The 11,531-nt window shown below is 51.2% G+C and overlaps 1 long non-coding RNA gene across 1 annotated transcript; it reads right to left on the bottom strand.

Annotated features, from left to right (window-relative positions):
• Positions 1 to 733: 733 nt before the first annotated feature.
• Positions 734 to 1,103, bottom strand: LOC119282312. The gene is made up of 3 exons (XR_005138696.1): positions 1,063 to 1,103; positions 880 to 978; positions 734 to 796 (listed from the first exon to the last, which is right to left on the bottom strand). It is a non-coding gene; the product is annotated as an uncharacterized LOC119282312 (long non-coding RNA).
• Between the last annotated feature and the right edge of the window lie 10,428 nt (positions 1,104 to 11,531).

Genomic DNA, 11,531 nt, shown 5'->3' with positions numbered 1-11,531 from the left:
ACTTTATACCAGACGCCAACGACCCTGGCGTCTGGGTCCCTGTACATAATATTTGACATGCTATTTGACACAGGAAAATAGCACATATATAATAATATGACAGGTTCATAGAACACAGAAGATAGCACATTTCACAGAATTTTCACCACGACAAATTCTTGCATACAAACGACAACAAGTCCACAGATTTTTCATCACGACAAATTCATGCATACATAAGACATCAAGTGCATACATAAGACACCAAATTCAAGACAACAAGCTCACTTCCTCCTTCCTCTCTTCACCATGGTTGCAAGTGTAGGCTCCTCCTCTTCGCTAGTCTCCTCCTCCTCTTCTTCGTTGTATGCCTCCTCCTCCGCCTCAGTGTTGGCCTTATATCTTTGCATTCCTATTGGGATAAGCTTATGAGGATACTCCGGACTATGGAATTGTGTGTTCCATGTCTTCTTTCTACCTTTCTTGCCTGGTCTCTTAGCTATGGCTTTGCCTTTCCTAGATGGTTGTGGAGCATTGCCTTGTGTTGGTTGTGTAGCCTGTGATGGTTGTGGAGCATCAACATCATACTCATGATCCTCTTCATGTGTTGCATCATACTCATGCTCCTCATGATGTGTTGGATCCTCTTGATGTGATGGTCCTCTTCATGGAACTCCTCCTCCATGTCCTCATCGTTCTGTAGATAACGCCGTCTATTAGCTGTGGTGGAGCGGCTACCAGGTGCATACACATCACTGGACTGAGCACCATGGCAAGAAAGCATTGCTGCCATCTTATGAAACCGCTTCTTGAACTTCTGCAATAAGACAAAATATGCTATGATATGAGATGCACATAAATAATCCGCGAAAAGAAACTTTTATAATATATTGATCACACCTCCATCGTGCTCCTAAGAGTCCTCTCAGATAATGCACCACCAGGTGGATGACTCAGTGCAACATTGGCATCGTTGACGCACAGAAGCAACTCTCTGCCCTGCAATTCATGAACACACCAAACTTATGTATTTGAAAGAAGACAACATGATGCAAGTATGTTAGAATAGGTCAAACAGACTACCATTTCATCATGCATCGGTGCATAGTCAACGTGAGCCCCTCTCGTGTCTCTCACAGCCATGTTGAAGGTTTGATAACCTTGTGCAGTCTCCGGGTCTTCAGACACCAACTCCGGCCACTCCTCATGAGTCCAACCAGGCTTCAGCTTTAACCGGTAACGCTCCGCATACCACACTTGGTACTTCTGATATGCTGACTGATTGTGAGGTCTATTCTCTGATTGCACTAACGTGTCTCTTTGATTCCAAATTTCTATCCACGCACGGTGTTTGTTTGCCCAATCCGATATATCTTGATTGTTCCTTCGATCGAACCTACAAATGATGCACGGGGCAAAGCATTAGCAAACATTGACTTATTCAATGCTCTACTACATACTCAAGGCATGCTTGCTTACCGATGCAGAGATAGAATTTCCTCCTTGCTCTCTTTAATTGGAATACCTTGTCTTCTTCCAAATTGTCTTGCCACACGGTCTACAAAGTGCCACTCAACTGCGAAGAAGCATATCATTGGGCACCTCGCCCGCCAAAGATGGCTATCACGCGTGCACATCTCATTAAGATCAAAGTCACGATCTTCCACATAAGGCAACCAATATACCTGCAAAACAAAGAGATACATTGTTAGCTACATAAGTTTCATTCTTGACTAAATTTTATCTCATCGAACTTCTCAAAACCTGCTTAGCAGTCAAGGTGTCCAGCTCGTTCATATAGCACTAGTATCGCACATGCAAGCTTCCTGTGTAGACTGTCACTTGTTCCCAATAGTAAGCAAGCGTAGGGCGCCGATATGGATCATCATCATGCAACCCGTCATGATTACCCCGTGGGTTTGCCATGAGGGGGTTCTTGAAATCGGGCCGTCCAACCGGGATCCGCTCCCACATCCACACGGATAGACTCCAAACAAACCCAGACAATGAGGATGTATCTCCCTTCCTCCGACACGCCAAGTCAAGCTGCAATCAAACAAACATGTTAGATATGGAGGCGCATGACAAATGCAAGATAAATGGTTGCAAATATCTCTTACCTGACGATACAAATATGCTAGTGCGGCCGAACCCCAGCTATACTGGGTATCCCAGTTATTGAGTAGCTCCAAGAACATCCAGAGGGCTGAGTTCCCGGTTGCATCTGAGAAGACTACCTTGGTTAGTACATACCAAAGATAGGCCCGCGCGTACTGCTGCACAACCACATCATTGCCACCCTAAGGGCACGGATTGGTGTTTCCTCTGACCAGTTTTAGCCAGGAATGCCTCACTCTTGCAGTATCGGCCTTGCCTTCCTGAGGGCCGTCGGGCTCAACACTAATTAAAATGCCAGTCCGTTCTCGCCAATTACCAACGCTCACACGACCGGTAACAGCTTGTCCGTTGATAGGAAGGCCGCTTATCATAGCCATGTCCTGTAGGGTCATCGTCATCTCCCCACATGGAAGGTGGAACGAGTGAGTCTCCGGCCTCCAACGATCCACAAGTGCGGTCAGCGCCGCGTGGTTCACCGGTGGAGCGCGTCGCTTAAACTGCAACACGAATGGGAGAAGACCCAATCTCGGAATGTAAGGCTCGTACCGCGGGTCGTAAGTAAAGTCATCAGTGGAATGACCCCTCATGCGCATAGCAACTACAAGCTGCAAATAAAGTGATGTTTTAATCAATACAAGAACACAAATGAGAAACAACGAAATTTGATAAGTCTTGCTTCTTACATCTCCCTTCTCAATGGCACGAGCACGATGCTCCTTATCCCACTCATCAATTAATCCGCCATACCAAGGTCCATCATCATCCGCCATCCTACAAAACAAATCACAAACATATATGAATACATGAACAATATCAAACAATATTATTTCCTTCTTCAAGTTATGCCATATGAACACACCATTCTTCTCACACATAACCACATCGTTTCTTTCTTCTACATATGCACACACATATCATCAAATTTCATCATCTCTTTTGCAAAAAAAATCATGTACAAACAATCATCAAATTTCATCATCTCTTTTGCAAAAAAAATTATATCACTTCACACATATAACATTTTTTCTAAATATATTTGCTGGCCAAATTAGTCTTCTCAGATTCAAACAAATATTATGCCATCTATATATTCAACATATAGCTAATTTACTAGCACTTGCATACATCATCTATAATTCAAAAAAAAATACAAACTATGTCTATTGGTGGACAACTACAAACATCTACCAACTACACTACCTACCAAATCATCTATCAACTACAAATTATTTCCTAAAACAAAGAAACCATCTACTAATCTAACATCACCTAATGTGAAATAATGCTCCAACAAAAGAGGGGAAAACAAAAACAAATTGGAGGGAATATGGGAGAATACCTCAAGGATGCTTGGGGGGGTCAGATCCACAAATTTGGGTGGAGGATGGGATAGATCAAGGGGGGGTTTGGTGTGAGGGAGAAGGGGGGCGAAGGAGAGAACCCCTCCGTTCGTGCGCCGCGAGGGGGAAGAATAGATGGGTGGGTGGGCTCGGCCCGCGGGGGTTATCCAGTTACCGGGGCCAGACGCCAGGGTCCTTGGCGTGTGGCCCCTTTGCCACGTCAGCAGGTCAACGGGCGGACGGGCAGTGCGGGCCAGGGGCCAGACGCCAGGATCCGTGGCGTCTGCTTCGCAACCCAGACGCCAGGGATGTTGGCGTCTCCTAAAAAGGTCAGAAACGAATTTTTTTGCCAAACAAGATCAAATTGGGATTTTGTTAGCCACATAGGTTATAACAGTAATTTTGTCCGACACTAGACAGAGGACGGATGTGTCGACCGCTCCCCGCCAGCCAAACAATTTTGTTTAGCACAGTGAATCCGGCTACAGTGGCCACACTGCATGCTTCCTGGAGAAGAGCACGTTTTGAGGAGACACCGCCGACCCGAGCATGACAAGGTGGCGGGCCTTGCCCTGCAGCCGAAGGAGAGCAAAGAAAAGCTCTTTTCGCTCCGCGGTCGCTCGCGGACAGCCAGCCACCCAACACTGTCTGTCGAGGAAGCAGCAGCGGGGCCAGCACAGAGAGCGCAACAGTGTCGTCTTCGCTGGTCGTGCTGCCGGCGGCACAGTCGCCCTTGTCGCTGCGCCTGCCTACGCGCGGGCAGCGTGCCGCGGCGCACTCACTGGCACGCGCCCCCGTGCCCAAATCAAACCGCCACATGCCTTGCCTGCCGGCGACGCCTCGTCCCTCCCCGGCTCCTGCCTCCCCAGCTACATCTAGCTATACAGCTGCACTGCGGGAAATGAGAAATCTGCCTCGCCTGCCACGCTACGCCACCACCCCTTTCACGTGCGCCAGCTCATGGGCCTGACGTGCCCCATACCCCCGTCCGAGCCCGCAGCCAGTGGGTGGGCCGCCGTGGGCTTCAGCGAGATCACGAGGATGGTTCTCGCGCGCTCGGTTCACAATGCACGCTTCGGCTCCCCAGCAATCCAAAAAAAAAAACGATTTCCCTCCCTTTACTGCTTCTTTGTGAGACCACTATCCGGAGAGCATGTGTTGTTGCAAGTGTAGAGCGGCTCTCCTTCGGACCATATTCAGGGGATGGAAGGAAACTCTACAAAATCTAGTCTACCCTTGAAAAGTCATGCAGTGTAGGCCTAGGTCCACCTGGTTGCTATAGCTAACTTTGCTGGCAGAAATATAAATTCATACAAGCCGTGGACCACCGGAATATTGTACTACTCCGGTTCTCAGCCATATGTCCATGATGATTGGAACACTCTCCTCCAGCATCAGATTTAGTTGTTGGCCTAATAACATAGTAAGAAATGAACAAGTAATAACATATGAATATGAATGGGACGAGAACATTAGAGAGAGTTGTTGATTAAGAACGTACTTGGCCTGGTACCATCCTATGCTTTCATTATTCTGCGCAATGTCTCCAGGCTCTAGAATTGGAGTGGAATATTTTCAGAAGAAAAAAAAAACTATACAAGCATTCAAGGGAAAATATAATCATCGTTAATGCATAAAACACAACCGGTGGAGCAGCTGCGTGCTTCCTTTATCTAAAGCCGATTTTGTTCTTTTCCAAAAGACGATAGTCCTACCCATCGCAACCCAAAAAACAAGCTCATGAAATCAAGCATTCCTGGAAACAAGCTCATGATTCCTTGCTACTTTGTGGTAAGGAATATTTAAAGAAAAATATAGTACATCACGATCATATTATGGGCATTTCGATTGTATGCATGCAGATTATTAGGCGCGAGCGAGCGTGCATGATTGCTGGGTAGTTGATGGTGGTGGGCACGCGTGGCAAGTTGGCGGGAAGGGTAGGCTGGTGGGGCTTGCCTCTGCATGCCTGACTGCGCGCGTACGTGGACGGAAGCGGCATCTCGAGGAGTGGCAGCGGGTGGCCGGTGGCGCGGCTGGGGCACATTTCTGGCCGTGTTTTTTATTATTATTAGTAGACCAAAAAAAGGTGAAATAAAAAGGCGCAGGCAGGCAGAGTAGAGCAGAGCGGAGGAAAGTGGGGTTGGGTGTGAGCTGAGAATGAGGCCAACTCCACCACGTGACCCCATTCTGTTTGGCCCCGTCCGTTTGGAGTAAAAGGGACAAACCGGTCGGCCAGCGTGCGACGGCTCGGACCCATCATGTTCGTTTTGTGCCCGGCTGACCCATTTCAAGCGCAAACATGCGCCGGTTTTGGGTCGCGGCGGACAGCAAACGGACACGCGCTCGTCCGCGTCGGGGCCGCGTGGCAGGCGGCCACCTACCTCCCACCCGCCCACATCAATGCGCACACGCGGCCGGGCCCGCCTGTCATCCGTCCAGGAAAACGTTGCGGTCGTACTTAAATGCGGAAGCCGTGGACCGGTCGTCGTCCACACTCTCCACTCCACCCGCGGCCTCCTCGAAACCCGACTCCTCCAAACCATAGGCCTCGAACTCGCCGGCCGGCCGCCTCGCAGCCATGGGCCTGTGGAACTACGGCCGCAAGGGGAAGCACGACCGCGAGGCCGACTCCTCCTCGGGCCGCCGCCGCGGCTCCGTGAAGAAGGAGGAGCCCGTGTCACCGCCACGCTCCTCCCGTCGAGCCCTCGCGCCGCCCCCCTTCACCATCGCCCCTAGGCCCACCGGCGAGCGCGACCGGCAGTACCTCAACGCCGATGTGTGCCGGCGCTACTGAGAGACGAGGACGCCGGTCCGGTGGAGCGATGTCCACCCCCCAACAACTGGCACCTCAGCGCCGACCGGGTCCCGATCCCGCCGGTGCCGATGGGCGGCTATGCGCGCCGCGATGAGATCGAGCACCGCCGCCGCCTCCTCCCCGACGACCTCTACAACGACGAGGCGCCGCGATGATGATTGGAACAATCTGATGGGGAGGAGAGTGTTCTCGTCTCTGCCGCCGGCGACGTCGCCTTCCCCGAACTGGAGATGGTGGCCGTCAAGGAGGACGAGAGGAGGGAGGAGGCGATGCAGGAGGAGCCGGTGGCCACGTTCCACCTGGGCCTGGTGGGCAGCAATGAAGCTGGTCGTGCACCGCGCTGGAGATGGCCGACGCCCTGGGGGGCATGAATTGGTGCCCCACACCGCCGCAGTCATCGGAGGAGGAGGCCTCACCATGGGAGGTGGTGGTGCTGGCACCTCCGGCCTTCCAGGACGCCCCCGTGTATTATGCACCACAGTCCCACCTCTGGACGCCGCCGGCCTACGTCGACCTCGTCAGCGATGACGACGACACCGGCGGCACTGAAGACGATGAGGGCCATGGCATTGACGGGCGCGGCAGGAGCGCGCGGCGGCATTTTTTATTTTCTTTTTATGTTAATTATGGCACTGGGCCGTTAAGTGAACTGCTAAACTGGGCCGTTTTGTGGCCGTGACCCCTAACTAAGTTTTTTGTTTTTTAAACTGCGTTTATTTACTTTTTAGTCATTTTATTTACATTTTTCTGTTTTATTTTAAATCATGTCCAACACGGACATGATTTGTGGTGCGGCCGCGCGGTGGACGCACGCACGACCCAACAGATATGACCGAACACGGATGAACCCATCGCCGCACCAAAGGAACGAAATCCGGTCAAACCAGACGTTCGTTTGTGGTTGTGCGGTGGAGTTGGCCTGAGCGGACGCCAGCTTGGACTGCGGTACGGCCGGACGCAGCTCCCGTCGCCGCTCGCCTCGACTCCGCCGACGCCCTAGGCCCGGTCCATGGACGGCCTCGATGAAAAGTCCACCCCTCCTCTCGGTCTGTTTTCCAACAGTTGTGCTACTTCCTTCCAACGCGGCGGCTTGTTTTTGCTTGACTTGCGCGTGGTCCATGGATCGGGCTCACGCGCAGCTCGTGCCGCTGCAGCCTCGCCTTTTGTTTCCTGCCCCCACACACTTTACCATGCGCGGGCCCACCGCCTCATTCCATTTCGCTCCAAAAGGCTGGCTTCCCCCACTATGCCCTCTGCCACCCCGCCAAATACCCGTCTTGCCCCTACCCCCTACTTCCATTTCGGGATTTGGTCCCCACAGATCTATAAGAAGAAGAAAGACATGCAGCGGCACCACTGTGTGGGTGCGGTCTCTACTCTCTCTCTCTTCTCGGCTGTGAAGACCCAGGAACTCGCTCGCTGAATAGTCAAATAGAGTAGTATTAACGATACTACTGACAAAACGCACATGCCTTCTGAATACAGTTGATGGAAGAGTTTTTTTTTTGAAAGTAACTTAGCTTTATTTCTTAACTATGGTTGGGCATATCGCCCAAAAAACGGTCACCCACATGGGCGGGTACATCAGATTCCCATTGCATATAGTGGTTTGGATCATACATACGGCCTAGGTTGGCCAATTCATGAGCTACCGAATTTGCACTTCCCATACAAACCGAAATGGAGAACTCGGAGAACCAAATTTTCAATTGATATTTCATGTCCTCGATCACCGCAGCGTACGTCGAGGAATCCACCTTCCCTAGGTCAAGAGCATCCGCCAGGAGCCGTGAGTCAGTTTTGAACTCCACTCGGGTCATGCCCAGATCTACCGCAGTGTTGATCGCTTGTGACATAGCTATGGCTTCCACCGCGAAAGCATCACTGATATTCTCGCCTGAACCAGCCCGTGCACAGAGCAAATGACCATCCTTTGATCTGATCGTGACGCCCCATCCTGCATGTTGCTGACCAGGAACGAACGATCCGTCGGCGTTTACTTTGTAAACCGAATCTTTTGGGGGGGGGGGGCATTTGTCCGGCGGTAGCTTGGCTTCTGGCTTCCCGAAAATCTGCATGAACTCGAAGACGCTGCTTCGTGCTCGTCGAGCCACTTCTTCGGCCGTGGTAGGTACCTACCCTTCGCTCATTTTGTTTCTGTTGGACCACCACATCCACCAAAAGGTCAGCACTAGTAGTCGCTTTTTTACATCAAGACCCCCATAGGAAATCAAGCATTGCATGCACAGACGTGATGCGCTCTAGGGCAACCCTGTTTTTCTCCATAGCAAGTTCTCTCCAGACCTCCTTAGCGTATTTGCACTTGATGAATAGATGCGCCCCATCCTCATCGGCCTTGCCACAGAACAGACATTTGGTATCGTCAATGGGGATGCCTCGCCGGGCCAGGTTAATGCGGAGCGCAAGGGATTCATGCTTGATTCTCCACATAAACATCTGGATGGTTTTCGGGCAGGGAAACTTCCAGATACACTTCCATGAGTCGTCCTTGGCCTTTTCCAGAATCCCCGGGTTGGAGCCGCTACCGCCCACGTCACTGTCACTCTTGGTTTTTTCGAGTTTTCGGTAGAGTTTGTAGGAAGACTTGATAGGAATGAACCCCCTTGCTATCATACTGCCATGCTATGAAATCCTGGACTCCCTCTCTTAGCGGAATTTGGAGGATATACTTGACATCGTCCGCCCAGAACGTTTCTCTCACCAGCAGCTCATCCCACTTGCCTGTGAAAGGATCAATGAGATTGCTAACATGTTCCAGTAGGCTCTGCCCTCGTGCAGTCAGGACTCGACGTGATCATGGCCTCGGTATCCACGGATCCATCCAAATGTTAACTTGTGTGCCATCACCGATTCTCCAGATATATCCTTCACGGAACAGTTGTAACCCATGCAGTAAGCTGCGCTAGGAGTAAGAGATGTCATCTCTAGGTACTGCCACCAAGATCTGCCCATTAGAAAAATAATGGGCCTGTAAGATTTGAGCACATAATGAGTCCGGGTAGTGGATGAGTCTCGAAATTTGTCTTGACAGCATCACTATGTTGAAACCGTGCATATCACGAAACCCGAGCCCTCCCTCAGCTTTTGGATTTATAAGAGTTTTCCAACCGATCCAATGGATGGTGTTCTCCTTGTCTTGTTGGCTCCACCAGTAATTTCCAATCAGTGAACTAAGCTCCTCACAAAAAGTTTTGGTCACATCGAAACAAGACATGGCAAAAGTGGGGATGGCTTGGGCCACGGTCGTGACCAAGGTCTCCTTCCCGGCTTTGGCAATCAATCTCTTTCTAGCCGTATACCCGGCCCGCCATGGCTCCCTTGACAAAACCAAATGCTTTCCTTCTTGATTTTCCAACATGAACTGGGAGGCCCAAGTACCTTTCATTCCAATTCTCGCTGTGAATTTGCAAAGCGTTGTCGGTGGGAAACGACACCTATAAGATCACAAGAGTCCCTACTACGGTTGCGGGACGCGGGGTGGTGAGAAGAGCGGGATCAGCAGTCAGCATGAACACTCAGGTCGTTTACCCAGGTTCGAGCCGCGAGGATGCGTAATACCCTAGTCCTGCTTTTGTGTGTAGATTTGTGTTCTGGAGTTCTTGAGCTAGCTACAATGAGCGTATCTTGTCCAAGGGTCCCAATCCTCCTCCTGGATGCCTTGGGCCTCCTTTTATAGGCAAGGGGATCGCCACAGTGGCCCACAGGAGGTGGCATCGGGGTACTGTGGTTAAGCCTATCGTTAGCTATTACGGGACAAGACACATTTAATGCGCCTTTGACGTGTCCCCTTCACTTTACCGCCGCTTCGCCCTGCCTTGACACGCACCTGGGCAGTGAGGTCGTCGGCGCCATGTAGGCTGGCAGGCTGCTGAGGTGGGGGGGGGTGGTAGGGCCTTCACGAAGATTTGCATGCCATCACGTAGGCATGCGCTGAGTTGGCCGAGAAGCCTCATGCCGACATGTAGGCCCTTGCCGAGATGGTGGGCTGGCAGCTGCATGGGAGCGATGGTAGAAGCTTGGAGGGTGCGGGCCTGGTTGTGGCCTCGCGGACGTCCTCGGCAAGGGCCTTGCCGGGGCCCCGGCAAGGGTCTTGCCGTGGTGTTGCGGTCGTCCCTGGCAAGGATCTTGCCGGCGGTCTTGTGGGTTTCCTTGGCAAGGATAGCGCCGAGGTTCGTCGTCTTCTAATCCTCTTCTGATTTGGAGTGTTTCTTGTCTTCACAAAGATCTGCATGCCATCATGGAGGCGCCTCCCGAGCCCAGGTCCCAACGGGGTTGGCGGTGTTGGGAAAACTGGGGCTCAAGGGTGGCGCGCTTTGCTGGCATCGGGCACTACAAAAAAAATACACTTCCGTGATGATACATGTTTGTCACACTAGGTCGCGTTTTTTGTCATGCTTGTACATCCATGACAAATTTATGACAGAATCAAGATAGTCATACCTGTGCTGTCATAGAAGTGTTCCATGACATTACCAAAATTATCATCACGGAAGTGTCCACTTCCATGACGATAAATCACGCGTCACAGAAGTGCTTTCGTCAAGGGTGACCGACACGTGGCATCCACCGTAACGGAATGCTGTTAAGCTATCGGGTCGGGTTTTGGATCCGATAACCCGTTAACGGCCCCGACCAATGGGGATTTTCCACGTGTAAAATCGTCATTGGCTGGAGGAAACACGTGTCGGCTCATTGTTGGGACAGATGTCATCCACTCATTGGACAGAAGGCGCCTATGATATGTCGACACATGGCCTGGCCCAACAGAGGCCCATTCCTGTGAAAAGGCCGGCCCGTTTGACTTGGTCAAAAGATGACGGGCCAGCCCATGGAAAGCCTGTTAATGGCCTGTTCGCATATAGCCCATTTACAGCCCGCTAACCCAAGGCCCGTTACGCCCTACCCGAATTAGGCCCAGTAGCGTCATCTAGGCCATCCAATATGATTCCAGCCGTTTTCACTTCTGGCCCATGTATGGCCCGTGACGTCTTTCGGCCCATATGAGGCCCTATGTAACTCTTGGCCTATTAACGGCCCGTGGTGAAACTGGCCCGCAATGAACAGTGTATCACTTTAGACCCATTAACGGCCCATGGTGAAACTGGCCCGTAATGAACAGTGTATCACTTTATACCCATTAATGGCCTGTTATTCAGTTGGGCCGTTTCAAACCCATGTTATCTTTCGGCCTTCTCAGAGCCCATTTATTCTTGGGCTCATTTCGAGCATTCGTTTACTTATGGCCCGTTACTGTA

This window comes from Triticum dicoccoides, chromosome 3B, assembly GCF_002162155.2.
Source record: "Triticum dicoccoides isolate Atlit2015 ecotype Zavitan chromosome 3B, WEW_v2.0, whole genome shotgun sequence".
NCBI lineage: Eukaryota > Viridiplantae > Streptophyta > Magnoliopsida > Poales > Poaceae > Triticum > Triticum dicoccoides.
Note: the sequence above shows the minus strand (reverse complement) of the source record. Positions and strands in the feature narration are given on the sequence as shown.